This window comes from Mercenaria mercenaria, chromosome 1 (genome assembly GCF_021730395.1).
Source record: "Mercenaria mercenaria strain notata chromosome 1, MADL_Memer_1, whole genome shotgun sequence".
In the NCBI taxonomy this organism is placed as follows: Eukaryota; Metazoa; Mollusca; class Bivalvia; order Venerida; family Veneridae; genus Mercenaria; species Mercenaria mercenaria.
In genome coordinates, this window is record NC_069361.1 from 93765118 (window position 1) to 93782226 (window position 17109).

At 34.5% G+C, this 17109-nt stretch overlaps 1 protein-coding gene across 1 annotated transcript in view; it reads left to right on the plus strand.

Moving 5' to 3' along the window:
• LOC123530115 (uncharacterized) overlaps positions 1 to 12216 on the plus strand; it is a 379601-nt gene extending 367385 nt beyond the window's left edge. The window contains exon 31 of the mRNA XM_053517535.1: positions 3842 to 12216. The gene's annotated coding sequence lies outside the window, so the exon portion shown is untranslated. The remainder of the gene's footprint in view (positions 1 to 3841) is intronic.
• The last annotated feature ends 4893 nt before the right edge of the window (positions 12217 to 17109 follow it).

Below are 17109 nucleotides of genomic sequence, written 5' to 3' on the forward strand. Positions count from 1 at the left end.
ATGATTGACCCCTGAAAGAGCCAAAATTTGTTAATTTTTACCTTGTGAACACGATAAAAGTGACATTTTACATTCTGTTTTAACCACACTTACACACAATTTAAGTCAAAATAAGATCTAGATTCCTTTCGAAAACCGGCTAGATTCCATCATGGATTCTAAAGTTACTGCCCCTCAAAGGGGCAAAATTTTCTATTTTGGCCTAGGCCTGGATCGAAACTGGGTCATGTCAGGTCAAAAACTAGGTCATCGGGTCAAATTAAAGGAAAAGCTAGAGGCCACATTTATGACCCTATCTTCATGAAACTTGGTCAGAATGTTTATCTTGATGATTTCTAGGCCAAGTTTGAAACTGGATCATATGGGATCAGAAACTAGATCATAAGGTCAGATCAAAGGAACAGCTTGTTTACTTTGTAGAGGCCACATTTATGACTCTGCCTTCATGAAACTTGGTCAGAATGTTTATCTTGTTGAAGTTACAGTATAGAAATTTGGAGCATGTGTATAATTTTTGATATAGATTTCAATACTCACCTTTAGTATTCTTAACTCTGACCTACTGACCTACTTTCTTGTCTTGAAGCTACAGCAAAGAGATTTGGACCACCTGTATTATTTTTCATACAGATTTCTGTAGTTGTCTTTACCATGACCTACTTACCTACATTTTTGTTTCTGAAGCTTTAGCAAAGAAATTGGTGCCACATGTGTAATTTTTCATACAGATTTCAATAAATCTCGAATAATCTGGTTAAAATTACAACAGACTTGCTCCGTAACATTTCGGCATGGGAGTTTATCAGATTTGTTCAAATGGTTAACCATTACTTGCCTGTATTTATTTAGTAGAAACTTTTTTACTAGCAAGCAACTAAACTCAGGTGAGCCATATAGGGCCATCATGGCTCTCTTGTTATGATCTACAGGCAGAAACAAAAGCAAACATAATACAGTGTATTACTGTAACTGTGCCAACAATGTTGCCTGTATACAAGGCAGAAGTGGCTCCCACAAGGCTGGGGAACCGTCAACAGATTTAGTATAACAAAAACGCCATGCCAAAACATTGCCCGTGCTAAGCCAGCTAACTTCAGAAAGTCAAGACTCTTGAAATGATCTGACTTGTTTTGAATTGAACACTCGATCTCTCTGTGCTTCTGATTTTGTTTTTACCTGACTATTGACACCCGTTTTTGCCAGCGACCAAAGTTTTAACAACGAATTTGTCCAAAAATTTGCAAGAATTATTTATGTTTCCAGTTTCTATTCATATTTATTAAGTCATAGGTACCCGGGCTTGATCTTGAATTATCTGCCCTTGAAAATAGATTTTTAGCCCACCATCATCAGATGGTGGGCTATTCAAATCACTCTGCGTCCGTGGCCCGTCGTCCTTCCGTCCGTCCGTCCGTCCTTCCGTCCGTTAACAATTTCTCGTTATCGCATCTCCTCAGAAACTACCAGGGGGATTTTGACCAAACTTTGTCAGAATGATGTATTGGTACCCTAGTTGTGTCCCCCTGAAATTCAGACTGGTTCAACAATTTTTTAGTAAGTTATGGCCCTTTGTTTATTTCTATAATTTACATAGATTTATGTAGGGAAAAACTTTGAAAATCTTCTTGTCCAAAACCACAGAGCCTAGGGCTTTGATATTTGGTATGAAGCATCATCTATTGGTCCTCTACCAAGATGATTCAAATTATTTCCCTGGGGTCTAATATGGCCCCGCCCCGGGGGTCACATGGTTTATATAGACTTATATAGGGAAAAACTTTGAAAAACCTCTTATCCAAAACCACAAGGCCTAGGGCTTTGATATTTTGTATGTGACATCATCTAGTGGTCTTCTACTAAGATTATTCAAATTATCCCCCTAGGGTCAAATATGGCCCCGCCCTGGGGGGGGTGGGGGGGTCACATGGTTTACATAGACATATAGGGAAAAACTTTTAGAATCTTCTTGTCCAAACCACAAAGCCTAGGGCTTTAATATTTGTAATGTAGCATCATCTAGTGGTTCTCTACCAGGTTTGTTAAAATTATCCCCCTAGGGTCAAATATGGCCCCCGCCCTGGGGGTCACATGGTTCATATAGACTTATATAGGGAAAAGCTTTTAAAAACTTCTTGCCAATAACCTACTACATTCAAATTTGGGCCACATGTATGGTTTTGAGGGGCAAGATAACCTTGACATGAGTTGACCTTGATTTTGACCTAGTGACCTACTTTCACATTTCTGTAGCTACAACCTTCAAATTTGGACCACATGCATAGTTTTGTGCACTGAAAAAAACTTTGACCTTGACATTGACCTACTTTCACATTTTTGAAGGTACAGGCTTCAAATTTGGACCACATGCATAGTTTCGTGTTCCGAAATGAAATTTGACCTTGATTTTGACCCAGTGACCTACTTTCTCATTTCTCAAGCTACAGCCTTCAAATTTGGACCACATGCACGGTTTTATGTACCGAAACAAACTTTGACCTTTACATTGACCTAGTGACCTACTTTCACATTTTTGAAGGTACAGGCTTCAAATTTGGACCACATGCATAGTTCTGTATTCCGAAATAAAATTTGACCTTGATTTTGACCTGGTGACCTACTTTCACATTTCTCAAGCTACAGCCTTCTAATTTGGACCACTTGCATAGTTTTGTGTACCGAAATGAACGTTGACCATAAGATTGACCTAGTCACCTACTTTCACATTTCTGTAGCTACAGGCTTCAAATTTAGACCACATGCATAGGATTGTGTACCGAAACAAACTTTGACCTTGACATTGACCTAGTGACCTACTTCCACATTTTTGAAGGTACAGGCTTCAAATTTGGACCACATGCAGAGATTTGTGTTCTGAAGTGAAATTTGACCTTGATTTTGACCTAGTGACCTACTTTCACATTTCTCAAGCTACAGCCTTCAAATTTGGACCACTTGCATAGTTTTGTATGCCGAAATAAACTTTGACTTTAAGATTGACCTAGTGACCTACTTTCAAATTTCTCAAACTACAGCCTTCAAACTTGATGCACATGCATAGTTTTGTGTACAAAGAACTTTGTCTTTGAAATTTATCTAGTGACCTACTTTCACATTTCTCAAGCTACAGCTTTTGAATTTGGACCACATGCACAGTGTTGTGTACGGAAATGAAATTTGACCTTGAGCTTGTCAATAAGTCTTGAAATTTGGAACACTCAAAATGGCACATTGGTGGGCGCCAAGATCACTCTGTGATCTCTTGTTCAGTATTTTCTGACTTTCAAGGGCAGATAATTCATGACCAAGACTGGGTACCTGTGATTTGTTTTATTTCCTATTTCTGTTTTTGATTTGATTCAGTAAACACAGTTTAAAAAAGAAATTCTGTTGGTAAGAAAATTTTGCCTCATGTCAATGTAGACTGTGTCAAATGTCCTTAACTATGAACATGACAAAATGACTCTGCAAAGTCCTGGTCTTTTTCATGGACTGAATTTCCTTAAACTTTGTATTCAGACTGCAAATGAAGTCTGAAACAGAAATATAAGTTATAGTACACAGTTTCCTTGCCTTGATATTGAATTATCTGCCCTTGAAAATTAGATTTGTTTAGTATTTTCTGATTTTCAAGCGCAGATCATTCTAGATCAAGGCCAGGTACCTAAGATTTTCAATACATACATTTGTACTTCCATTTTTAACTTGACTCTCAGTCAGTACAAAAAGAAATTCTGTTTGTGGGAAAATTTTTGCCTATATACATATAGAAAACTGTCTGATATGTCTTTAACATCTGTTAACTTCATTTAACACACTTAATAACCTTCTATTTAATTTTCAGGATACCTATCTATTCATTGGAGGTCTGTTTATCTCTCAAACAAGAGGATGTGATAGTTAATATTGCAATGTTAATTGTAGCTAAAGTGGATGTTGGCCTACTGAAAAAGAACATGGACAATAATTATGGGAGTTCGTACTGAAGAAAGTGTTCATAAACTGCAGATATTTACAGTTTGTAAAGTTTCTTTCTGGGACCAGTGAATCTGTATGTAATTGTATTATAACTACCAATGAATAACAATGATCTCAAATCTGTGGCATATCTAAGTATTAGGAATCTGTAGATGGAACATATGAATATATGAATGCAGTAAACAGAAAAATCATCAAGAGGAAGAAAGATGTAAAAGACGCCTGTTGAAGTAAATCATGATTATCAGTTTATTGTAATAATGTTACACAATACAAAGCATACTGTGATTTTGCTAATCAAATGCTCAGTGTAGTCTTATATTTATACTAAAATAAATACATTCCATTTATTCATATAGATATAATATTTATGTGTTCTATAGAGCCTTTGTAAGTAGATACTGCTTGATATACTGGGTTCTCAAGTCAGATATACTACTGTTAGTTATATACCATTCTACAGGTGAGATTTTAATAATGTTCCAAACTTTTAAGATATTTTAATCATGTTACATTATGTGGAAAATCCTTGTATAATTTCAAAACAAAACAAAAATAATTTTATATGATAAAATTAATTGTACTGAAGTATTTTGTTATAATGCTAAGAGATTCTGAAATTTTCATACAGATCCAGTGGTAAATAAAATGAAGTTTATGATTTTTATGCTCCCCAAATGGGGAAGCATATATTATCTTACATCCATCAGTCTGGCAATAGAATAACTATTGATTATTTAGCATTAGTAAACCATAATGCCATCTTTGTCATGCCTGCAATCTTCAATCCCAGGAGGAGATGCACATATCTTATGTATGCTTTTTCACAACAGCTACTTGCTGAGTTTTAAGAAACTTTTTTGGAAGCTTCTCTGCTATGGTGAGATATGTGCCCAGTTGATGAATTCCACTTTTATTCTTTCATGATGCAATAATCATACTTTGGGAGCATCCATCAGTTTTACTTATATTTTTATTTCAATTTTTTATGTTCCAAAATAATTGTTCAATCCAAAATTATTTTATGATATGTTTAATACTGCTTGGATTTCATTAAAAAAAGTTCCTATCACCACCCTAACAGTTTATTTATCTAAAGTGTTGTCTTATATTTAGAGAGAAAAAAACATCTTATTACACAACAGAAGATTTAAACTGGTAAACAAAATGATAAATTATTAGTCCAACAAGCAGTTGCAAACTTGTTACATGTATGAAATTTTATGATATTAGCTTGTTAGTATTGGTTGTGCCACAGTTTGCTCAATCATAGTCATAATTGTTATTTTTATCCATAAAGGTTTATGATGAAAAATTCCTTACTTGTGATTTCATCCTCAAATTATTTATCCTCTACTTGTTATAATTCAGTTTTGATGACTGTAAAATTGTGCTTTTCCATCATTCTGTCATTTAATTTTTCTGCCATTCTGTTCATCTAAACTTGTGTCCAGTCCATAGCTCTGCCATCCATCAACATATTTGAATATTACTTGGTACAAATGTATCCCATGATAAGACAATGTGTCTTATACAGTATCCAGACCCATAGCTCAAAGGTCAAGGTCTCACAAGTTTTCTCCTGTCTGGTATGTAACTCCTCTTACTTGGCACACATTTTCCCCTGAATGAGATGATGTGTCATGCACAACTTCCAGACCCCTACCTTAAAAGTCAAGGTCATGCTTCGAGGTCAAAGGTTTACATGGTATTAACAGACCCTGTTAACTTTTTACCTCCAGTGTGACCCCATCTTTCAGCCTTGACTCTGGTGTTGTCTTGTCAATTTAAAGTTAACAGGGTCTGTTTTTGTCCTCTCCATCTTTTGTCTGTCAAGGGATTTTGATATTACTTAGCACAGATGTATAACGAGGTAATGTGTTACATGCAGTACCAAGTACTCTAGATTCAAGGTCAAGGTCACATTTAAGAATCAAAGAATTTATGTCATTTTTTTTCCAGTCTGTTACGTTTTATAAAATTATGCACTAATATAAATAACTAGGCATAAACATTCAACATAGCAAGCTGCTATGTCATAAGGACCCACTTAAGAAAGTTGTTGGTGTATTATCTTCAGAATCATTTCATTTTAATACCATGAAGTATTCCTTACATTTTTCTCTATTTTCCAAGCATGTTTAAGTCAAATTAACACCTGTAGATTTTCAAATTCTTAAATTCAAACTCAAAACATTTTTCATTATGACATATTGTGTATATAGTACAGTATAATGAGTTGCATGTTATTTCTTTATTCACTTGTTACATAAGCATTGGAATAAGTGCCATAATAAAAATAGCATAATAATTTAGCAATAATTAAAACTTAGTTTATATTTTTCATCTGATTTTTACACATCATTTGGATACACGGGATGTATTATGTGATGATGTGTGCATCAGCCCGTCCATATGTCTCTCTGTCATTATTTGTGTCTGGACCATGACTTTATAACCATAAATGATATTGACTTTAAACTTGGCATATAGGTAGATGGCAATAAGCCAATGCACAGAGCACTTACACCAGTTCTTTAAGTCAACGGTCAAGGTCACAAAATTGAGCTAAAAGGGCGAAACTGTTAGTCATATTTTGTACACAGAGCATTAAATCACCATGCATGGTATTGACTTCATACTTGGCATATACATAGGTGGTGATGAGACAGTATGCAGAGCACATGAAATGGGTCTGTAGGTTGCAAGTCAAAGTCATAAATATTGCACTACTTGGCAGAGCTCTTTTTCCTGTTATAATGGCAGCCAAATTTTGCTCATGTTTTTAGAAAGAAAATTCATTTGTTTGTAATTATAAAGTGAAAACAGTGTGATTCAGAGTGCCCTATGTGGTATTTAAATCATAAAAACAATTGTGTAATCTGTAAAAACCTCTGCAATATCTTTGGTATGCAGTAAGAGAGGATATTTGTTTGTTTACAATTAAGATTGAAAAAAAATTTATGAGTGAACACCAGATGCAATATGTCTAGCCACAAGTGGAAATGTAAAATGTGATGTTAATGCGTGAAATATATATTAATTTTACATGTAAAACAAACAAATTTTCTTTTTATTTCATGTTTTTACCAAATTTACCCATTTTATAGTTTCTTACAAGTGAAAAATATCAAATATATTTTTCTCAGTGAAAATACCAGATATTTCACTCTAATATTTCAATAATTTACTACAAAGCATGCAACAAAAAATTATTTATCATTATAGGAGTAATTAATCTGTACTTTTTTTATACTTATAAAATATCATCTGAAAGTATATTTTCTTATGGTTGTACAATTTTTAGATATATTCTTTATTGAAACTTTGATATTGTAAGTGGCTACAGCTTTTGCGTTATAACTTACTATATTATGTTTGATATTTTTATTAAACCAGGTTGTATTTGTTCACTCACTCTTAGTAGTCTTTAAAGGATTAGAAGAATAGTACGAGTTATTTCACTCTCTTGGGCACTGGCAGCAGTGGTGACAGTATCACACCTTGGTTTAATAAAGTTTTTTGTAAGTTAATATCTCATTTACCATTGCACGTGTTAGATTGAAACTTTACACAAGGCTTCTTAGTCATCAGACATACTGAAATAACTGAGTTAGATATTTTGGCTCAATTTAATTCAAATTATGGCCCTTTTTTTACATAGAAAATTTGGTTAAAGTTTTTTTGTGCAACTATTAAGCTGTCGGCTTCCGTCCATATAAGAAGATGATGGGTTGCGCCAGGACGAACTTGAGCTAGAGCAGCATCTGCGATGACTGTAGAGGCCAATCCTAGTATGAAAATTTGGTTAAGTTTTGCATGTTAGTTGTTATCATTGCCTTAACAAAATTTAAATTTGTTACCAGTCTTTTTAGCTCACCTGAGCCAAAGGCTCATGGTAAGCTTTTGTGACTGCTCAATGTCCGTCATGTGTCGTGTGTCCGTCAACATTTTCTAAAAAAATCTTCTTCTTGAAAACCACTTGGCACAATTACACCAAACTTCACAGGAATGATCTTTGGGTGGCCCCCTTTCAAAATTGTTCAAAGAATTGAATTCCATGCAGAACTCTTGTTGCCATGGCAACCGAAAGGAAAAACTTTAAAAGTCTTCTTGTCCAAAACTACAGGGCCTAGGGCTTTCATATCTGGTGTGTAGCATCATCTAGTGGTCCTCTACCAAAATTATTCAAATTATCCCCCTAGGGTCAAATATGGCCCCGCCCCGGGGGTCACATGGTTTATATAGACTTACATAGGGAAAACTTTGAAAATTTTCTTGCACAAAACCACAAGGCCTAGGGCTTTGATATTTGGTTTGTAGCATCATCTAGTGGTCCTCTACCAAGATTATTCAAATTATCCCCCTAGGGTCAAATATGGCCCGCCCCGGGGGTCCCAAGTTTTACATAGACTTATATAGGAAAAAAAGTTTAAAAATCGTCTTGTCTGAAACCACAACACTTAGACCTTTGATATTTGGTTTGTAGCATTGTCTTATGGTCCTCAACCAAAATTGTTCAAATTATACCCCTGGGGTGAAAAGAGGCCCTGCCCTGGGGGTCCCAAGTTTCATATAGACTTATATAGGAAAAAACTTTAAAAATCTTCTTGTATGAAATCGTACGACCTAGGCTTTTGGTATTTGGTATGATGCATTGTCTAGTAGTCCTCTACCAAAATTATTCAAATTATGCCTCTGGGGTTAAAAGAGGCCCTGGGGTCATTTAGTTATTATGTGAGTTATATAGGAAAAAATACTTAAAAAATCACTTGATCCTATTTCCAAGACTGTTTAATTATCATTACCTGATGACCCAAAGTAATATGATGTCACTTGACTGTGACCTTGACCTACTGACCTACTTTCTTGTTTTTAAAGATACAGCCTTGAAATTTTGAAGATATACACAGTTTTGCACACCAATTGTAAAACTGAATTTCATTGACCATGAATGTGACCTACTGACTTTCTTAATATTTTATCATCAGTTTGACATTTGAAACATGTAGCTCATATTACTCAGGTGAGCGATCCAGGGTCATCATGACCCTCTTGTTTAAAATGTTGAACAAATTTTGTTATACTGCTGTGTTTTGTTATTTAATAATTTAGATAACCCTATGTTGTATATTTCTAAGAGTAATTACTTGATAAAGGTTAAATATATATATACATAACGGAAAAAAGATGAATTAAGATATATAATGTAAACCATGGCCTTCAGAGGGTGTGGTCACTTTTTCCTACATGTATAAGGTGAAAACTTAAAAAATCTTATATGAAACTACTGGCCAAGTTCTAAAATAATTTCATACAAATGGTCTCTATACCAAAACCTGTTCAAATTATTTTTGATTCTTCAAAAAAAAATGGCTGTCAGGGGCGTAGTCACTTTTTCCTGTGTTTATATATTGGAAACTTTAAAAATCTTATTGTCACAAACTGATTGCTCAATTGTAAAGTAAGTTTACACAAATGTTTCTTGGATGACCCTTTACAAAGATTATACAAGTTACTGTGTTTTGTCAAAAAACATGGCCATCAGGATGCTTGCAGTGGAAAATCTTCTTGTTTGATATTATCCCATAGTATCCTATGTCATCATTGTTCAAGTATGACGTGTAACTCTAGGACCATCTTGTTTAATAATATAATAACAATGAGTTATAAAAATAAAAAGTGATTACTTCTTTGATAATACTAAATATGTTACCTTTGAGATTTGTCAGAAATTATTATTTTCATACCCTTAAAGAATGCCACTGTTTGCTTTCATGTTGTAAATAAGAGTAAAAGAAGTATAAGAAAACAACACATTATCAATAGAACACTATTACTAAATGCACTGAGAAGATATATTTAATAGGAGTGGAGCTAGGAACATCTCCCATGCACCCCCTAGACATTTTTTCATGGTAACCAAATTGTTTGGCAAGACCAATCCTGTCGAAATATAAAATGTTCCCATGAAAAACTCTTTTAAACTAGAAAGCTATATATATAATTTCACTGTTTCCATGGCGACCAATCACTTAGGAAACCATAGTAGACCTCTGGCATGCTAGAATGGGCAGCAGGTAAAAGAGTGAGATTTGGTGCCAGTAAACTAGTTTAAACTCCCGGTGTTTTTGGGTTGTTTTTGCCACTGAACATTCCAAGGTGGAACCCAGTACTGTGGTCTTTCTTATTTTTGTCTGTTTGTTACTTCTGTGTTATTGTTACAATTTGTCTGTGTTAATGTGTACATTTGCTTAGTCACTTTTTATGTTATACAGTTACATATACCCATATTTCCATGTGGATTTTTTAGTGGAAAAGACATTAGCATCTAGATTAATAAGTAAACAATTCATTATCATAAAAAGTTCCATTATTTTATATTAAGTCATTAAGTAGCTGTATTAGTTTCACCTTGTTTGTTTAATAACCTATAGATAGTAAGTGATGCTATAGTGTCAACTTTGGAGTTTTGATATTTTATTTACAAGACTGTTTACTTTTGGATAAAACACCATCTAATGTAGTTTTGAAACTTGTGCCCAACTGCTAGACAGTCACTGTTTTATACGTGTAACTTCATCCTATCCTAAGTAAGTTTTTGTATTTTGTATATTAGTAATTGTTGCATTTTGTTGGGCATTGCATAACAGCATTAAGTGAAAGCATATCCTTGCTGTAAATTATCTGTGATTTCTGATTTTATTCAGAGTAGTTTTCAATATGCTTTATGTTATTTTGTTATGCAGTATGGACAGATATACCGTGAAAGCATTTCAGTTTCATGAGCATAAAATTTCGTGGTTTTGGCAAAAAATAGCAATTTCACAGGGATAGGAATTTATGAACTTTTGAAGATGAACAAAACAGGAATTTTATAGAATGGGAATTTTATATGTTCGTTGTGATTTTTTTTTCATATTGATTGATGCAGCCAGGAAATCAACAGAAATAAGTTCCCACGAATATTAATGGCACTGACCTCTAGATCATATGACATAAAAAGATGGTATTTGTATATCGGAAAATTATTGCTATATTTCTTAAGAAGGCTTTGAAACTTAGTGACTGACAGATTTTATATTATGGAAACACATAAGAATTGGTCATTTTCACTAATTTTTCTGTTCAAAATTGAAAAGCACTTGTAACAGGGTACCGGAGATAAACTGCCTTAAATATAAAGCTTGATATTTAATGACCATAAAAAACTTAATCCTCTGTGATGTATGGGTCTAGAACACAGGAAAAATTTTATTGCTGAAGGGGCTTGGATAAATTCTGACTTGTGCATATTTTGCATTTTAAAGAAAATAATTAATTTTCATCGAGCTACAGCAGGGAAGAGTTTTAAAGATATATATTCACCATAGAATTAAATTATGATATTGTCATTATTGTACAGTGTAAAGTAAAAAAAAATTAGAATCAACAACTTTAGTATCTCCTATTCATTGTTAAATCTTGTTTTAAGAATAAAATATCTAAGCATGCATTTCATATGAAATAAGAATCAAAATTCACAATTTTAGGCTCTTCTTCATGAAACTTACCATTATTGTTAGGTTAAATCATAAAATTCCCTCTTTTGCCAAAATGATACTGTCGTCTCAAACAAAAACCCATCATTTGCTAAAACAATGTCCATCATATGCCAAAACATCACCCACCACTTGAAAAGAACAACTCGTAATTCTGAACAGAATTTCCAGGTGTAACTCTCCATAAATGAAGTCTTGTTTCCACCACAGTCTGCCTGTTTTTCTTTGAATTAGGACATGTGATGCTCACCATTTCACTAGAAAGACACCTTTACAGGCATCAAATTTTATACAGCTGTAAAACATAAATTACCTGGTAGGTGATTGTCTAACAGATCACCTCAGTTATGGTCAGTGCCAGAATATCAAAAGTCAATGTTACAGTACCTTTAAGACTGTCAGATTTCATAGGATAATCAGTAGATAACCCCAATTGTATTTTGGATAATTTGGCTACAGTTTAAGGTCACATCATACTTGAGATTGGAAACTGTATATACAGCAGGACATAATTTGATTTCCAAATAGCTCTTGTCATATACTGTTTTAAATCTAAGATTTTACTACTAGCTGTAATGAAATTAAGGTTGGATTTACAGAAACCACAAGATTGTGATGAGTATTTTGGGTGTGTTTATGAATTATAACATGATTTTTCATGATCTGTATTTTTATAAAAATAAACATGTACACCATTGTTTTTCATATTTTGTTTTTCCTATCAAACACCTCGGTATCCATAAGTAAAATATGTAAGCTGTTTAAGCTAAATAACTTGAGTAAGGAATGAGACACATGTGACTGAACTAACATCCATTTTGAAAATATAATTGCTTTTTGTAGGCAGAGATATGATTTTTATATGCACGTTTTGAAAAAAACAGGTAGTATAATATGGAATGGATATGTCCATTTGTCAACATTTATTTATAATAGTATGATAGCTACAGCTTTCAAGCTTTACAGGATGAATAAACACCACATTTAGGAGTATCTCTATTGTTTTTAGGGTCCATAGACCAAAAGTCAAGGCCACCATAACCCTGAGACTAAAAATCATTTCCAGGCTCTAAGTCATAAAGTATAACTTCCACGGCTTTCAAACTGCATAAAATGATTGAGCACCACTTGAGAAAGATCACTCATTTGCCAAAAGGTCAATGTCAGAGGGACTTTAATTTTTCTCTTTTTTAGCTCACCTGAGCAATGCTTAGGTGAGTTTTTCTGATCGCTCAATGTCCGTCGTATGTCTGTCGTCTGTCATCCGTCAACATTTAGCTTGTGTATGCGATAGAGACTGTATTTTTCAACTGATCTTCATGAATTTTGGTCAGAATAATTACCTTGATGAAATCTAGGCCGAGTTTGAAAATGGGTCATCTGGGGTCAAAACCTTGGTCACTAGGTCAAATAAAGGAAAAACCTTGTGTATGCGATAGAGGCTGTATTTTTCAATTGATCTTCATAAATGATAACCTTGATGAAATCTAGGCCAAGTTCGAAAATTGGTCACCCGGGGTCAAAAATTAGGTCACTAGGTCAAATCAAGGAAAAACCTTGTGTATGCGATAGAGGCTGTATTTTTCATTTTATCTTCATGAATTTTGGTCAGAATGATTACCTTGATGAAATCTAGGCCGAGTTTGAAAATGGGTTATCTGGGGTTAAAAAGTAGGTCACTAGGTCAAATCAAAGAAAAACCTTGTGTATGCGATTGAGGCTGTATTTTTCGACTGATCTTCATGAAATTTTATCAGAATGATTACCTTGATGAAATCTAGGCCAGGTTCGAAAATGGGTTATCTGGGGTTAAAAAGTAGGTCACAAGGTCAAATCAAAGAAAAACCTTGTGTATGTGATTGAGGCTGTATTTTTCAACTGATCTTCATGAAATTTTGTCAGAATGATAACCTTGATGCTTGATGAATTCTAGGCCAAGTTTGAAAATGGTTTTTCTGGGGTCAAAAACTAGGTCCCATGTAAAATCAAAGAAAAAGCTTGTGTATGCGATAGAGGCTGTATTTTTCAATTGATCTTCATGAAATTTTGTCAGAATGATTACCTTGATGAAATCTAGGCCAAGTTCGAAAGTGGTTTATCTAGGGTAAAAAACTAGGTCACTAGGTCAAATCAAAGAAAAACCTTGTGTATGCGATAGAGGCTGTATTTTTCAATTGATCTTCATGAATTTTGGTCAGAATGATAGCCTTGATAAAATCTAGGTCAATTTTGAATATGGATTATCGGGGATTAAAAACTAGGTCACTAGGTCAAATCAAATAAAAACTTTGTGTATGCAATAGGGGCTGCATTTTACACCAGATCTACATGAAATTTAATCAGAATGTCTATATGAAATCTAGGTGGAATTTGAATATGGGTCATCTAGGTAAAAAATCTAGGTCACCCGGTCAAATTAAAGAAAAACCTTGTGTACGCAATAGGGGCTGCATTTTAAACTGGATAGTCATGAAATTTAGTCAGAATGATTGCCTTGACGAAATCTAGGTCAAGTTAGAATATGGGTCATATGTGGTCAAAAACGAGGTCACTAGGTCAAGTCAAAGAAAAACCTTGTGTATGCAATAGAGATTGATTTTTCAATTGATCTTCATGAAATTTGGTCAAAATGCTAGCCTTGATGTAATAAAGGTCAGGTTTGAATATGGGTCATCTGGGGTCAAAAACTAGGTCGCTAGGATATATCAAAGAAAAATGTTTTGTATGCGATAGAGGCTGTATTTTTCAGTCGAGGTTGATGAAATTAAGTCAGAATGATTGCCCTGATCAAATCTAGGTCAAATTCAAATGTAGGTAATCTTAGCTCAAAAACTAGGTCACTAGGTCAAATTGAAGAAAATGCTTGTTTACACTTACGAGGCCACATTTTTGATCCAATGAAATCGTAATGAAAATTGGTCAGAATATTTGTTTCCATGAAATCACTATGTCAAACATGTTTACACTGTTATGGTGTGTTATCTTGTGAGCGACCTAGGGCCATCTTGGCCCTCTTGTTTTTTTTCTGGTCTCTATGTCAGGAAATATGTTAGCTACACCTTTCAAACTTTGCAGGATGACTAACCACCTCCTTAGGTAAGGGCGTTATTGTTTTTGGAGTCAGTAAGTCAAAAGTCAAGGTCAGAATGACCCTGAGATTGAATATCATTTCCTAACTAAGTCGAAAAGTACAACAGCGACGGCTTTCAAACTCATGACTACTGACTAAATGCCATTAGAGGAAAAGTCTTATTGATATGGGGTCAGTAGCTCAAAGGTTAATTGATATGATTTTATTTCTTGCATTTGTTTCATGGTAGGACATGAGTTGTATTAGCTACAGCTTTCAAACATTGTGGGTTGACTAAGAAGCCTATTCTTTCTAGCTCACCTGTCATGTAGTGACAAGGTGTGAGCTTTTGTGACCGCCTGTCGTCCGTTCATTGTCCGTCCATCCACGATTTCTTGAGAACATGATAGAGACCACATTTTGGAATTTCTGACTGCAGTAACATATTGTGCAAAAACTAGGTCACCAGGTAAGGTAAGGAAAGTAACCTTGTTACAGCAGATATATCTTACAGACATTGTTACTCCCCTGCTTAGCAAATAATGAAAATACATAATGATACATGCATAAAAAGAGATAGGAGTAAAACAAATAAAAAAAATTAGTAGTAGATTTTAACCACACTTACACACAACTTAAGTCACAATAAGTTCTCTGTTCCTTTAAAAAACTGGCTAGATTCCATCATGGGTTCTAGAGTTACTGCCCCTGAAAGTTCAAAATTTTCTGTTTTGGCCCTTTCAGCCATATAGAGGTTTCATGTATGATTTTATTTTATACAAACTTGCACAGAATGTTTATCTTGATGATCTCTAGGCCAAGTTAGAATCTGGGTCATGTGGGGTCAAAAACTAGGTCACCAGGTCAAATCAAACGGAAAGCTTGATAGTACCCTAGAGACCACATTTATGACCCTACCTTCATGAAACTTGGTCAGAATGATTATTTTGATTTCTATGCCAAGTTCAAAACTGGGTCATATTGGATGAAAAATTAGGTCACCCGGTCATATCAAAGGAAAAGCTTGTTAACAGTACACCCTTGAGGCCACATTTAGGACCCTATCTTCATGAAAGTTGTTGAGAATGTTTATCTTAATGATTCCTAGGCCAAGTTCAAAACTTGGTCATGTGGGGTCAAAAACTAGTTAAACCACTTAAATCAAAGGAAAAGCTTGTTGACACTCTAGAGGCCATATTTATGACCCTGTCTTCATGAAACTTGGTCAGAATGTTTATCTTGATGTTTCCTTGGCCAAGTTCGAAACTGGGTCATGCGGGTTCAAAAATTAGGTCACCACTCAAATCAAACGAAAAGCTTGTTAACACTGTAAAAGCCACATATGATCCTGTCTTCATGAAACTTGGTCAGAATGTTTATCTTGATGATTCCTAGGCCAAGTTTATCAGGTGAACGAATCATAGGGTAATCATGACCCTCTTGTTGTGGTCAATAGGTCGGAAGTCAAGGTCACAGTAACCTGGAGACTGAAGATGGCTTCCAGACTCAAAGTCATGAACAGCAGTAGCTAAGCACCGCTTAAAAATTCAAAACCTTGAAAACTGATTTTATTAAGCTGAAACTTGGTATTTTGTGATGCAGATATGTAACTGGTACTATACAAACTAAATTGAGTCTATTTCAAAAAGCCAGTTTTTAGCTCGACTTTTGTAAGGAAAAGTAAAGCTATTGCACTTGCCCCAGCGCCATTGTCGGCATCCCCGATGGTTAAAGTTTTGATAAAGTCAGATATCTCTGATACTATCAAAGCTATTGACTTGAAACTGAAAACATTATTTACTATCAATGTCTACACCAGGAGAAACATTCCCCATAACTCTGATTTGAATTTTGAAAGTGTTATGCCCCTTTTTAACTTTAAATTTTTTTATAAAGTTTTTTTATAAAGTTAAATATCTCTGTTACTATCAATGCTTTTGTCTTGAAACTTAAAATAATTATTTACTATCTTATTCTCCACCGGGAGAAACAATTTCCATAACTCTGATTTGAATTTTGACAGAGTTATGCCCCTTTATTAACTTAGAATTATTTGGTTAAAGTTTTATATATCGTCCAATATTTCCATTACTTTTAGAGCTATTGACTTGAAACTTTAAATAGTTATATATCAATGGCTTCACCAGAAGAAACAATCCCTATAACTCTTATTATAAATTTGATTGAGTTAAGCCCGTTTTACTGGCAAAGCTCGAATTCAGAGTCAATCACTGAGAAAAGTCAAGCCTGCAGTCATACGGACAGCTCTTGTCCTTATAGGCCTAACTATAGTAAAGGAACCAGCGTGGTCTAGTCGCGTAATGGTGGTGGCATTGCCACAGATAGGCTTACTCATTTGACTTATCAGGATGACTTATTTTATGATCTGATATTTTGTAATTATCATCCCTCTAAGTTGTCATCCTTTTGTAGTTGTCATCCCTCAAATAGCAAATTTCTCTGTCTCCCTGTGACGGAGACAGCAACAGTCAAAAGTTATCACACTGACCTGAAACGACCTAT